Source organism: Pan troglodytes, chromosome X (assembly GCF_028858775.2).
Source record: "Pan troglodytes isolate AG18354 chromosome X, NHGRI_mPanTro3-v2.0_pri, whole genome shotgun sequence".
Lineage (NCBI taxonomy): Eukaryota > Metazoa > Chordata > Mammalia > Primates > Hominidae > Pan > Pan troglodytes.
In genome coordinates, this window is record NC_072421.2 from 111,895,565 (window position 1) to 111,911,885 (window position 16,321).

Sequence of the window (16,321 nt, forward strand, 5' to 3'; positions counted from 1 at the left end):
GCTAGGGTTAGTTGAACAATCAGGGTCAAAAATCATCTGGAGGCCTCTTTATTCACATGTCTCTTGCCAGAACTGGTATGACTCAAAGGCTGGACTCATGTGGTACTGTATTTCAGAGAGCATGCCCGTAGCTTCACGTGTTGTGTACTTTTTACAACACAGCAACTGGATTATGAGAGGGAGTGACCAACAGGGAAGAGCAGAATAAGTGTGTCAAGATGCCAAAAGAAAACCTAAAGACTTTTTCAAAGGTAAGCTGATTTGTCACTAAATGTTACTCCTACCACATATTGGTTAAGCAAGCCACTAATACTAGCCCCTAAGCAAATGGAGGCTAAATAAACTCCAGCTCTTAAGGGTGGAGTAGCAAGATCACAATCTGCAATGAACCATAAAAATAATGTCTTGTATGATCAAAAAGCAAAATAGAACTACAACATATTATAATGAAGGCATGTAGGTCAGGTGAAAGGGTGCTTAGCATTAAAATATCATAAAATATTTAGGATATCATTTAGGATGTAATTTCAGAAGATAAAAACATCATTTAAACTTAGAGCTTGATACGTTATGTATACATGTTAAAATTATAGCATAACCACTAAAGGAAAAGAAACAGAGCGAAAACATCGCAAAATTTAACAGGAGAAAGTTGGATTTTTTAAAAAAATTGATCCAAAATAAGCCAAAATAAAGTGAAAAAAACATAGAAAGAGGGAATAAATGGTAAGCACCAACAGGGTGATAGAAATACCATATTACTAGTCACAATAAGTAAAAAGAGACTAAATTTTCCACTTAAAGAGAAAAAATTGGAAAAGCATGTAGTAAAACAAAATCCAGCTATATATTGTCTAGAAGAGATATACTAAAAACATAAGGATACAAACAGTTTGAAAGTAAAAAAAATATGTAAAGCATTTACCAGGCAAATGAAAGAAAGCTGGGATGACCATATTAATATCAGATAAAATAAATTGTAATGCAAAAATGTATTAGTTAAAAAGGATCATCACATAATGATAAAATGTTAACTTCAAGACAAAAATGTAACAATTCTAACTTTCTAAATTCCGTTCCCTGAAAAAAGTAAATAAAACTGACAAAGATCCTAGCAGAGCAATATATAAAAAAAAAAGAGAGGATACTAATAAATAAGATTAGGAATGAGAAGGAAGACATAAGTATAGATGTTACAGATATTATAAGGATTAAATGGAACTATTATAAACTTCATGCAAATAAAAACTCAGAGGAAATATAAAAGTTCCTAGAGTGCATAATTTGCCAATCCTGAATGAAGAAGTAACTGAAATAATTCAATAATTATTAAAATATTGGACCAATAATTTATGTTTCTATTGAAAGTTTTCAATCCTAAAAGTTTTGACCAGAAAGCCCTAACAAACATTTACAGAATATTTAATTAGTCAGATGTAAAATTTTCCTAGGCAATAGCCTAGATAGTCACTGAAATAATTTCTTTTTCTTTGAGCAATAAGAAACTAGCTTTTCCAACCAGATGGACCTAGGTGGGCCCATGTGACTATTCTCAACAATGGAATGCAAGATTAAATGATATGTCACTTTTATTCCATATTAGTTAGGAGTCGATATGTCTTTTCTGCACCCTCTGTACTTTCTTCTCCTCATTTTCTAGCCATGTTTTGAGGATCCCAGAGGCAAGCCATGGAAAGAGCCTTAGTTGTTTAATCAATAGCCAAGGTATTGCCAAAGAGGAACAATCTATAATTATCATAAAGGTAAAATAAGGCTTTTTAGTCTTAGTGCAGGAATAGATAAGTTAACTAAAATAATCGAGCAGAGATTTTAGAAACAGATGTATCTATGACTGAACATATTTTATGAAAATCCTGTCAGTAGGAAATAAGATTTCACAAAATGTAGTTGAGACTATTGGTTAAGCATGTGGGGAAAAATGAATTGGACCTCTACTTCATGTGATATATTAAAATTAGTTCCAAACTACAAAATATTCATAATTCTAAACTAGAAAGCATTTTAACACAATATAGAAGAATATCTTTATTACCATGTGGGAAGTAATGATTTCTTAAATGTGACACAAAATTTGTAAATCATAAATTAAAAATCTAATAAATTCAACCACATTAAAATTAGGAACATCCATTCAAAATGCAACATAAAGAAAGAAAAAAAGACAAGACAAAAAAGAGAGTAAAGGATTTATAATATATATGAAGGAATTAATGTCATATATACACACACACACACACACACACACACACATATATATATATAGAACTCCTTTGAATTAAGCAAAAGACAAACCTAGGAGAAAAAAATTATGAACAAAAGACCTAACAAGCACCTTGTGGAAGAGGAAATCCAAAGCCAATAAATGTATGAAAATATGCTTAGTCTCAGCATTAATTAGAGAATATTGCTAAATAAAAATGTAATGAAATAACATTTCATACTATCCAGATTGGCAAAATTAAGAAATCTGTTAATACCAAATGCTGACTAAGATATGGGTCAGTGGGAACTCAAATACTGCTGGTGGGTGTTGCTATGGTCTGAATGTTTGTTTCCTGCCAAAATTCATTATGTTGAAACCTAATCTCCAATGTGGTATTACAAGGTGGGACCTTAAGAAGGTGATTAAATCAGGAGGGCTCCATCCTCATGAATGGAATTAGTGCCTTTAGAAAAGAAACCTGAGGGAGCTTATTAGCCCCTTTGCCCTTCTACCATGTGAGGACACAGCTAGAAAGCACCACCTTTGAAGCACACAGTGAGCCTTCACCAAGGGCTTGATCTTGGCAACAAGATCGAGGTGCCACCACTTAATCTGTTGGTGCCTTGATCTTGGACTGCCCAGCATCCAGAACTGTGAACAATAAATTTATGCCTTTTGTAAATTACCCAATCTAAGGTGTTTTCTTATAAAAGAATGAATGGGCTGAGAGAGATGTATAAATAGGCACAACAGCATTGAAAATCTATGTAAGATGCCCTTACTACTATAGAACAATTCCTGTCCTAGGAATGTACCCCATTTTTTCCCCCTTTTTTTTCACTTCCATAGTCTAAGCCAAGTAGGAATATAACATAGAATAAAGGTTTCTGATCTTAAAATCCATGGTTAGAATGTAAAGGCCATGTAAAGTTGAATGGAAAACAATTACTTCTTTATTTCTAGTAGTCCTTAAATGAAATCTAGCATTTCCTTTATTTATTTCCTTTGTTTGTGAATGTAGGCAACAAACCACAGCAGTCTTAGCAGTACCAGTGACTTTGTCACCAAGGAAACAAAAATATTTTTGTATCACATTACAACTATTGAAGATAACAGTGTAAATATCCTCTACATTAATCACTACTTCACAACCAGGGAAGTTATTCGACCTACCCCTAGATCTCGTTATTTAACGGATTAATAAAGAAAGATATTTAACACTATGTAAAAATTTATTAACATTTTTATAACCATATTTCAGTATAACTGGTGTCATTTATAAGCCTATTATTTTATTTTGTGCATTTAAAAGCTTAATCTGAAAAGGAAGCCAATAAGCTTTACCAGATTTCCAAAAAAGTCCATGGTGCAGTTAAAAAACCCGTTCTATAAAATCTCTTGCACAAAATGCACAAAGCAGGGCTGTTTAAAATAGAAAAAAAAAGTCTGTGATCCAAACATCCATCAATGTACAGATGCTTTGTGATATATTCACACCATATATGAATATTTTGCTGCAGTGAAAATGAATGATTTATAATTACACACAACAGCATGGATGAATTTCAGGAGAGCAAAAAATGGAAGTTACAGAAGAATGTATAGTATATGATTCTATGTGAAAAAAGTAGAAAACAGGCAACCTAAGCAACAAACATGTAGTGAAACTATAATGAATGAAAGGAAACAATAAGCACAAATATCAAGTTAGATATTTCCTCCTGACTCAGAGTCAGGAGGAAAAGTGTGGGATCAGAGTAAAAACATAAGAGGCAATATTCTGTTTCTTAACCTGGGTGGTAGGTACATAGATAATTATTTGTCTTTGTCAACTTGGGCTTCTATAACAAACTATCATAAACTGAATATCTTAAAAAACAAACATTTATATCTCAAAGTTCAAGAGTCTGGGAAGTCTGAGATCTGGACACCAACATGGTCAGTTCTGGTAAGAGCACTCTTCTAGGTTGCCGAAAGTGGGCTTCTCCTTGCATACTTACATGGCAGAAAAAGTGAGCAAGCTCTATGGGGTGCCTTTTACAAGGGCACTAATCCCATTCATGAGGGTTCCACCCTCATTGCCTAATTTTCTCTCAAAGGTCCTACCTTCTAATACCGTAACTCTGCAGGTTAGGATTTTAATATATGAATTTGGGGGAACACAATCATTCAGTGTATAATATAATCATAGAATGATTATAATTTTCATGGATTTCTTTTTCTTTTGTCTGTTCAGTGCTTACTAAAAGCAGTTTTTAAGTGTGCATAATTCTGTCTGCTTTGTGAAGAATAGAATTAAGGGGATGCATAGTAGAAATGGTCAGCTGTTTAAGGAAGATGCTGTGGTCTGGGCTAAGGTTTGGGTAGTGAGTAGGCACAAAGAGAAGTAGTCACATTTAGGCTATATCTTAGAAGTAGAAGGTAGAAGTTGTTGTTGAAGGAAAGCAGAAAAGAAAGAAGAATTTGCCTGAGAAAATGCATGGAGGTAGAGCTGTTGCAGATGTGGGAGATACAGTACAAGGAATGTGTTTAGAAGAGAAATGAAGAGTTCTGTTTCAGACCTTAAATTCTGAGAAGTTGATGAGACATCCTAGTAAAAATATCACTAGGCAGTTGCTATTTGGTATTTGTTACATAAACAGAACCATAACATTATTGAGCCAGAAAATAATCCTGAGTTCATTTCCCATTCTAAATCTGAAAAAAAAAAAAAAAGAAATCCTGTTATTTCTTAATGTCCATACCTCTCCAATGATTATGGGTGAGCTTGGGAATTGCCAGCAGCAATTATTTCTTTTAGGATTGTCTCTATGTTTTTTTTCCAGTAAACTGCCAAATCAAGGAATACTTCCATTTGAGACTTTCTCTCTTGAATGAATTCAATTTTATTTTTTAACTTTTATTTTTAAATTTTAAATTGACAAATTATACTTGTATATACTTATGGAGTACAAAATGGTGTTATAATTTTTTATTATGTTATGCTTAGCTTTTTAAAATTTTTATTTTTTATTTAAATTTATTATTGCTTTTACCTTTTTATTCAGGTATAAAAACAATAGAGTGTATTAATCTTTAAAGGTACAATGTAATAATCATATGTATACACTATTCAATCACAACTTCCATGAAGACCTTGGAAATTTCTGTTAGAAGGTTTCCTCTCATGGTTCTTGCTCAACTCCAACCTGCCACTTAATCCTTTCCAACCAACCCTCATTTCTAGAGTAACTACTATTCTGCTACCTTTCTCTATCTCTTAGTTTTGCTTTCTACTGGATCTTACAAAAATGGGATAATACAGTATATAGTCTTTTTTGCCTGGCTGCTTCTTTTGTTTTGCCCAACATCCATATTGTTACATGCACCAGTACTTCATTCTTGCTGTGTAGAGACTGGTGTTATGATTTCTGAATACATGTGGAATAATTACATCAAGTGAATTAGTATATCCATCACCTCAAATAGTTATTTTTTTGTGGTGAGATCATTTGAAATTTATTTTCAGCAATTTTGATATGTACAATATGTTAACATTTACTATATTCAACATGCTGTGCAATATATCTCAATGTAAGGGAAAAAAAACTTATTTCTCCATCACCTCCCCACTCCCCTAGCCTCTGCTAGCCACCGTTCTACTGTTTCTTCAAGTTTGATTGTTTTTGTGGATAAAAGGGAACGTTTGTACACTGAGTAAATTTGTTTACTGCTTTTATTCAGAATGCTCCATCTCCTCTTCTCTAACTTCCAGGGCTACTTCACATTCTAGTCAGGTTACAGCATCTAATTTATAATACCTTATATTGGGATTGTGCTTTAGAGATTACAATGAGCTTTCACATACATTACTTCATTTACACCTTCTAGCCCTTCTTTGAGATAGTTTGGAAGAGTGTTATTATCCCTATATTTAATATGAAGTAATCAAGACACCTAGCTCTAATGCGTTGCCCAAGATCGTATTTACTAAGTGGCAAGGCATAAACTCAACCCAAAGCCTGCTGGCTCCCTGTGATCTTGTGTTTATTTTATATCTTATACTGGTTTGCATGTTGAGAAAAAATACCAGTTCTTGTCTCCTGGGTAATTATACTCCAAACACATTTGCTTTAAGTTTTTAGATTTGCATAATGAAATTGGCAATTAGAATGCTTGCTTCAGGTAACTAAACTAACATCACCAAGATTGCAATTAAAATGAAAAGGAGGGCTATAGTTATTCATGATTTTTTTCTTAAAATAATTTCAAAACACTCCCCTACCTATTACTTATTTGCTACCTATAACACTCTTATAAACTATCATGACAGATAACAATATTATCATTTAGAAAATAAAGAAATGGAGCCAGAAAAAGGTGAAGGCAGCTTCAAATCAACTACTAATAGATCCCCATGATTCCCAAGATCTAGACATTTTGCTAAATTCTACCGTTATTTATGATGGAAATTTTCTTTGCAAAATCCCTACATCATGTTAAAAGTCATACTGAATCAAAAGTGTATTCTAGGTGTTTTATGCAAAATTTTAAGGCTTAAAGAGAATGCTATGCTAAGTAAATTCTCAATATTGATATACTCAATATGAAGAGCATTGTCATAGGTAATAAGTCCTCAAATAATAGAATATATTTTAATGTGTTAGCTGAATAACAAATAATTTTTTGTTCAAGAAGCATTTGTGTCCCCATGCCACGGTTGTTTTAAAGATAGTCTCATCAAGAAAGCCTTAATTAAAACACTTCCCTGCCTAAGCTTCTTCCAACTAACCTCTGGTAGCCTGAGTTTGAAATACTGTTTTGAGTGATCATTTAGGGTGGAAATGACAGAGAACTCTCTTTTTTTTTTTTTTTTGCCTTATATATTACTCCTGTGTTTTAAGTTAAATTTTCAGGATCACTGTGTATCGCTTTTGTAATCAGAAAAAGCAGACACCAAAAGGTCATTTAAAATGTTTTAAATTGTAATGTCTTCTCTAAAATTTCTCAGAAAATATTCTTTCATTTTGTTATAATAGCCAAATGTAAAATAATGCACTGAAAGTTACTAGATCAGAAGTAACATAATTGCTATAATTCAATATAAGCATTCTGATTCATTGAATGTTTCATGTGTTTTTATGCTAATCTAATCAGACCATCTTGGAAAATTTTAGGCCCAGGAATCCTTAATGATACACTTTGAAACAACTGTAGTCTTTGAAATACACAAAAATAGATGCCATAAAGATTTTATGGGATGTATTTCTGACAGCAGTGTGGTTATTCCATAATTTACCCTTAAACGTCACAATCAGGAGAACATCCATGCTTAAAATATACCCTAGAACATATATGCTAGAAAATGAAAAACATTTCTAGTTCTAAAATGTTGAATCTGGATTTCAGTTCTGAAACTCTGATTGAACACCTTTACATTAAGCCCATGAATGAATGTTTGATTCAAGTTATTTCAAATCTGGCTAGAAATTTATGAGTTAAAACCTGGCCTCCGACGCCATTAAAGAAAATGGTCATTTGGGGAAGGTGGATAGAATAGAGAATGAATACTTTATTATGAAGCCTTAGGAATGTAGTACTTTCCTTTGAAGGGAAAATGTTTTGGATCCTTTGTAATGTATCTGTTTTTATTTTTTTAATCAAATGCACCCCAAATCTCATTGCTCTTATAATGTAGTTGCACTCATTATTAAATTTGATTGGGAGTTATGGAGCTTGTATGGGGAAAACAAGAACATATATTTACACTTTATGGTTGATTTAGGAAAAAAAAAAATTGTGGGCCGGGCATGGTGGCTCATGCCTGTAATCCCAGTACTTTGGGAGGCTAAGGCGGGTGGATCACTTGAGGTCAGGAGTTCAAGACTAGCCTGGCCAACATGGCAAAACCCCAGTCTCTACTAAAAATACAAAAATTAGCCAGGCATGGTGGCATGTGCCTGTAATCCCAGCTACTTGGGAGGCTGAGGCAGGAGAATCGCTTGAACCCGGGAGGCAGAGGTTTCAGTGAGGTCGAGATGGCACCACTGCGCTCCTGCCTGGGCGACAGAGCGAGACTCCGCCTCAAAAAAAAAAAAAATTGTGGCCACAATGTTAATGCAAAATAAAAGTTTAAACTAAATTATAAGTTTTTCAAGACCTATGATATCTTAGTTATCCAACCATGCAATTGTTTGAAGCTCACATATTTTCACTATTGGTAATACTTTGCTTCCCTCTACCTAGAAAAGGCTGCCTCCACGGGCCCCATTTATTGGGCAGTTTATTCCAAAGTTAAAAGGTAGTTACCTACAAAGTAAGCTAAAACAGCTTGATATGTGATAACAAACGTATAATTCTAACAACAACCAAGTAGAGCCTAGGTAGACGATGTTGTTCTAGTACTCGCCCATCAGTATTGAAAATGTAAGATGAGGATGAGCAGAAGAGCACAAACTGAAAACGAGGCTGGGGCAAGTCTTCCATACAACCAAAGAATTTTCCAAATCCGGAGCAGTGCAAGCCTATATAAAAGTCTATTATATGGAGCAAAACTTGGAGTTAACAGAAGGTGTTGGCAACTTTTAGCTTTTAAAAATGATTATAATTTGTTTCTTAAACCCCACATCAAGATGTTTTGCCTGCTTGAATAAAACTATTCTGTTATCATTTCGCCACCTGTAGTTGTCATTGTAGATATAACGCCTATGATATAGTACCTAGAGAATGAAATAATAAAAAAGACAATAATGTAACCCCAATTGTTTAAGGCCATTGTTACTTTAAATTCCCATTTTTTCACACTTCCCCTCATATTAAAATGGCTCCAGGTAATTTTAAGTTTCAGCTAAGGGGAGGTAACACATAAAGTGATTTAGTTTGGCTTTAGTGGAATACGTTTGTTTCTCAATCACTCTGGTGAATAAATTATTGCTAGCTGATCCAGTGTAAGAAGGTGCCCATGAATGCTCTTGTCCACTGTGCCACTCAACTACCATGGCATGAAGGTGCAGGGCCAGAGATTATTTTCCCCGGCACCAGAAGTACCTAGATAGTAGAGGCGCAACAGAAGCTAGTGTGCAAAAATTTTTCCTTAATTTTTTAACTTATTTAGAAAAGAAACTTGATAAAGGCTTTCTACATTACACAAGAGTTTAAAATGTGTTATAAGACATTAAATAACAACTTGTGATGCTTAAAGAAAAATGTCTATCAATACAACAACAAATTTGTACAACAAATTTTGAACAACTAGTTTAAAGGAGAGAAGCATCTAAAGGAGGGGAAGGTAAATAGATATGTAGGACAACATTAAAACACATTTTTCTTCATTTAATTTTTATATCATAGGAGGTTGTGAAAAGTGCATTTGTGATTATAATCTCTACCAGCAAAAAAATGTTGTATTGTCTTAAATAATTTTCCTTAAGGAGTTGATGTGGAAACAAAACGCTAATGCTAAATTTTCAAATCTCCACCCACCTCAAAGAAAAGGCAAGTGTTCTTGAGTCTACAATCATAGACACCAGATTCTGATGTAAACAGTAACAAAAAATTATCCCTAAAGATAATTACTGTTATGTCTTTTATATATCTAATGGATTTTTTTGGGGGGGGGTGCAAAGAAATGCAGAAAAACTTTTTCAGAATAAGGCTTTTGAATTCCAGGTAGAAAAAACTATGTTGAAACTTTATGCATTTATATATCAAGAAATATCAGCTGTATTCTGATGCTTTAAGATTAATTTAGAACAAATTTTATTATTTGGAACTGGGAGATTCAAGAAAGTGAATTTTCTGTGGTATATCATAGGAAATCTTTTAAACTTTACTTTTGGAGTGTGAAAGTTTTATTATGGATGTTATTTTTTTCTGGGACGAAAAGCTGTCTTTTCCTGGCTTTGGTGACATTTATATACCTTAGAACTAACTGATATTATTTATTATTTATTTTTTATTTTTTGCAAACATTGGTACCTTTTACTTCAAATTTTGTGAATAAACTGATACATCTTTCAACGGGCTTTCAAGCAATTTTACAACAAAGCACATACTTCTTAGCAACATCACTATAAGACAGCAATGTATTCTCTTTAATGTTTACCTGTTGTAATCCTCTATAGGGTTTCCAAAACTTCTGCACATTGTGCTTTTCATATCAAATTTTTATTAAAGATCTTAGCTATTTTCTAAATGAATATCCTTTTTATTGGATTTTTTCCAATTACAAATGAAATTTCATTTTACATCTATAATTAGAAACAACACTTACAATGGGACTGTACAAATTAGGTCAAAATAAAAATATATGTATTTTGTGACTTCATAAAACATCCTTTACTATATCTTTAAAGAAAGCAGAAGTAACAGCAATATATGTGAAAGTAATGATTTAATGACTATAAGCAAGACAAAGTAATAGAATTGTGCTTCTTTTGCAGACTGGGGACAATGAAATGTTTAGCTACAATTTTCCCATCCGATATTATTAATAAAGAAATGAAAACACTTTTTCCAGTATGATCCTTTTTTTTCCTTTGCTTTTTGGTGGTATGCAAACTGCAAGCTATTTAATATACTCAAAATTCTGTTAGAAAAAGCTATCATTAACATTTTGAATGTCTTTAAAAATTCTATGCAGTCTGATGGTATATGTATAAGATTATAATAAAGTAAAAGAAATGAATAATTTCTTTCTATTCATAGGCACTATATCTACAATGACCATGACAGGTGGGTAAATAATCACGGAATAGTTTTATTCAAGCAGGCAGAACATTTTGATACGGGGTCTGAGAAACAAATAATAACTGGAATTCCTCCAGTGTTGTGCTAGGTATGAAAGGTGACACTATAGGAGAAGACGCCTTGCTGGGAAATACCAATCATTATTGAAGTGTGCAAAATGCATTTTTCCTTACTGGTTATAAAAACAAACTTGAGCTATCACATGGCTTAGGAAGAAAGGGGTGGGAAAAAGTGAAGTTTTTCATATTAAAATTAGGCTGGATGCAGTGGCTGACACCCGTAATCCCAGCACTTCGTGAGGACAAGGCAGGAGGATCACTTGAGGCCAGGAGTTCGAGACCAGCCTGGGCAACATGGTGAGACCCGTGACTCTACATAAAATAAAAATAAAAAATTAGCCGGAAGTGGTGGCGTGTGCCTGTTGTCCCAGCTACTAAGTAGGCTGAGGTGGGAGGATCACTTGAGCCCAGGAAGTGGAGGTTGCAGTGAGCCCAGATCATGTCACTGCACTCCAGCCTGTGTGACAGAGCAAGATCTTATTTAAAATATATATATATACATGTATGTTAAATTTAATACATATGTATCACACATATATAATTACATAATTATATTTGGGTATATATGTTAAACATACATTTTATATATACATACACACACACCACAATTTCTTTACCCATTCATCCATCAAGGGACACTTATGTTGTTTCCGTATCTTGGCTCCTGCAAAAAGAATGGAAGCACAGATAACTCTACGAGGTACTGGTTTCATTTCCTCTGGGTATATATCCAGAAATGGGATTGCTAGATCATACAGAAGTTTTATTTTTAATATTTGGGGGAACCTCCATGCTGTTTTTCCATACTGGCTGCACCATTTACAGTCCCATAACGAGGGTTCAGTTTTTTTTCACATCCTCTCCAACACTTATTATTTCTTGTCCTTTTTTTTTTTTTTTTTTTTTTTTTGATGGAGTCTCACTTTATCACCCAGGCTGGAGTGCAGTGGTACCATCTCAGCTCACTGCAACCTCCATCCTCAGCCTGCTGCGTAGCTGCTACTACAGGCACGCGCCACCATGCCCGGCTAATTTTTGTATTTCTTAGTAGAGACGGGGTTTCACCATATTGGCCAGGCTGGTCTTGAACTCCTGACCTCATGATCCATCTGCCTCAGCCTCCCAAGGTGCTAGAATTACTGACGTGAGCCACTGCGCCCGGCCTCTTGTCCTTTTGATAATAACCATCCTAACAGGTGTGAGGTGGTATCTCATTGTGGTTTTGATTTGCATTTCTCTTATGATTAGTGATGCTGAGCACCTTTTCATTTACATGTGGCCATTTTTATGTCTTTGGAAATTATTCAGCGTTAATAAAGAAGGAACTCCTGCATTTGTGAAAACATAGATGAACCTAGAGGCATTATGCTAAGCAAAATGAGCCAGAAACAAACAAAACAAATACTGCATTTCAGTTATATATGAAATCTAAAAAAGCTGACTACATAGAAACAGGGAATATATAGTGTTTACCAGGGGTGGGGGAAATAGACAGATGTTGGTCAAAGAGATCAAAGTTGCAGTTATGTAGGATGAGAAAATCTAGAGATCTAATGTGCAGGATGAAGACTATAGTTAAGAATATTGTATCTGTGAAATTTGCTGAGTTGATTTCAGAAGTTCTTATGAGAAAAATAAAAAGGTAACAATGTAAGGTAAAGGATAACTGAATTTACTTGACTCTAGTAATTATTTTACTACGCATATCAAAGCATCATATTTTACACTTGAAAATATATATACAATTAATTTTTTTTAGAATTTAACTTTAAAGGTAAATTTAAAGTGTCATACTCAAAATATATGAATTTAAGTAGAAGGGAAGATAATTCAATATTATTTTGCTACTAAATCAGTGTAGGTTCCCCACAAGGCTAAAAACAATAAAGTCAAAATGAAATGATAGAATTCAATCAACCAGAAGATATGGAAAAATTCCCTCACTATGACCACGGAATATATGGGTACAAATGTACACTGTCGGCAAAATCGAAATGTTTTGAAGAAAAGGGAGTATTATCTAACAGTACTTACTTTAAGGAATATCAGTGTTGTCATCTTTTTAGGCAAAAGGGCTATTTCCTTAAACTACTTCAGGTTTTTTTTAAAATGAGAGAGTGGAATAAAAACAAACGACTGCAGCCATTTCAGTTACTTAAAAAAAATGCTTCTCTTCTCCTGTCTCCTGTCTTTTTACTGGTACTTTTAATTAAATGCTACAATCCTAAAAAGGATATTATTATAAGTCTCATTGTAATGACAGATACTATAGGCTATATATCATGATCTGTTGTAGGACTTCTTGCTTTGATGGCATACTTAATTCTGATTATGCAAATTGTAATGGTTACACTTTCGCATAATGCAGTTGGAAAAAACATGGTATCATATTTACCTATTGTGATACTTTATTCTCCCTTCAAGTATGCAAAAACTGAGTAAATGGCAGTGATTTTCCTGTTTAGGTTTCTTTCCTGTTTTATAACTGTAGTCTACTTCTTTTGCCAAATAGGTAAAAATTTAACAGTTCATAGTTATTTGTATTGATGTCAGAATTTTTTTCCCTCTGTCATGTAAGTAACCCTTTTTAATTTAAAAAATAAGCAGTTTTATCTCAAAAAACAGAATAGCTCAAGGTGCATAATAAGTAGCATTATCTCAAAGAAAAATATGGCAGTTATAACACCCAGATAACTTGTATTTTCTAAGACCAATTTGTTATACACTTTTTTTGGCAGAAGCATTTTTTCTTTTCTTTTGCAATCATAGAAACAAAGTTGGTGTCCCACTGCTATCGATGCTGGCAGGAAGAAAAATCTAAGAACATTTACAAGGAACCAGTATTTTAAGACTTTTCTTACGCACATTGTGGGTTTCATTTTATGAAAATTTAAAATGTGTTGACCTTTGCATTTGATTGCTGGTGTTTTCATTAAAATGGAAACCTTCAATTCTTACAGAGCTATTTCATAATATCACTGGTTGGAAATTAGATTTGATTATGTCGCTGTCTCTCTAAACTTAACACCTACAAAACAGAAAAGTTCAGTATAATAATATTCACCTCTCTTTCAAATGTAATTGACTTTTCTTGACATCAGCATGGCAAAGAGCAATCATTTTGTTTCTGATATATTTCTATGTAATATGTCTGTTTATTTGCCGCTCATCATGCAGGCCAGGAGAGAAATTAAATTTCATTCCTTCTTCAGACATGAATATGCAGATTTGATAGTGGCCACATTTCAGAGCAAGTAGACCTCTTTAACATAATAGTTTTACAGTCAACTCTTTGAAACAAAGTATATTCTTCTTCCTTATTTTTCTGACAAAGTAGAACTTTCAAATAGTTCAAATAATAATTTGTACACATATAAAATTAACACGTCAAATATTTTACTAAAATCATTCACTATTGTGGGAACCAGTAAGGCAGCAAACTGATTCTAAGAGAATCTGGAGAGGTGGGTTTTTATAAGCAAATTAATAACAGAAAGCTAGGATACGATCATTAAATTAGAAACAAAACTAGTCAATGCTCTTCAATGTTCATAAAAATAAACTTTGGGGGGGTTATTTCTTATTGAAGAGAAATAATTTTTATATCTGCCAGATATACCAAGTTTACTTGTAACATGTAGCTTTACTACACCTGGGAACTTTATTTTTCTTTTCTTTTCTTTTTTTTTATGAACTGCAACTAGAAAGAGAAAAATCTGGGAACTTTAAACTATAGCAGCAGTGAGTCATGTACACACCCTAAATAATCCTGTAGTGGGCCTGAAAAACATTGCCTATATGATACTGAAAAGACATTCTGTCCCTTTCCTTTTGCCTTATTTCCTAGTATTGAATAAAGTTGCTTAACAATTCTCTTTATATGCAAAGCTTTAACAAAGATATCAGAAGACAAAGTCCCCACATTTAAAGTACAGTTGATTTTCCAAATGTTCACAAATCTGTCATTCTAACCCTGGCTTTCTACACAATCCATTTGGTCCAATAAGTGAAGTAGAGACAGCTTCCTCGAAAGAAACATAAAGGAAACGGGCCGCTGAATACGGTACACAATAATGTGAACAAAAAGGTCAGGTTAATAAAGTTGTGTCCCCTCCTTTAAATTCAATATAATTTGTTGTTTTCTTTGTGGTGTAACATGTGTTGTTGACTGCAGAAAAGTTAACCTATAAAGACAGAGCTCAGATATTCTTTCAATAGAAAATAAACTTTGGCGAGGTTCAGATAGAAATGAATAGTATGACCTTTTACCAGAAAGTCACTACAAAGTTGAACCTTTCCTCACAGATTTTCAGAAAGCATACCCATAGCCTGAAATATTTCAATCCCATGCTTCCCTAGCCCCTAACGTATCTCTCTTCTTCCTCACAGTTACCAATAAAAAAAAAAAAAAACCATAGAAACTCACATAGGCAAGAATTTTGTCTTTATTTATGTGCTCCCAGGACCTATGACCAAAGCTTGATCCATAATAGGTACTCAGCAAATGTATAGCAAATGTATATCGATGTGAGGGTGGATGAAAATAGGAATCATAGACATTGATAGTTCTTTCCCATGCTGAAGTCAGCCTTTCCTTCTCTGAGTTCATAGCAGTGAGAGTCCCATCTTCTTTTTTTGCCATATATAGCTATTAAATATAAAGAGTATGTTGCCTAATCTCTACACATTCATGGCTGTCTGTCTTTCCTTCCTAGCCTGCCTACCTGCCTTCCCTCCTTCCTTCCCTCCCTCCCTCCCGCCTTCCTTCTTTCCTTCCTTCCTTCCTTCCTTTTTCTTTCTTTCTTTGCAATGCTAGGCCTTCATCCCCAAGAAATAATCAATCTGACCCCAAATAATAATTCATAACACAGACTTTACTTTAAGTTCTAAGGTTTTAATGGGAAGGAAAGGAGAAGACAGAACAAAGAATGGAGATACTAGCGTTCTAAAATGCAGACAGAGGAAACACTCTTCTAGTCATGTTGAGGACTATATAGGAAATGCAGGTGTGGAGCTCTGATGAGAAGCCACCTATATACAATTTGCCAAAGATTGACTTTGACTCTCAATGTCAAGCTGATTTTACAAGGACAACTATTTCAAATTATTATTGGTGGTGCATGGTATCCAGAGTACATAGTAATGTATTTTATTTGAGAAGCTTCAAACACACTCAATGTTTAACCCCTTCTGCAGAATCCTAATGCTTGAGACTGCAGATATAGAAAATAAAAGAACCAAAGAAAAAGATTTGTACCAGGTGTAGGATAAAAAAAACAAAAAAAAAAAAAACCCCCATCTACCTTGGATA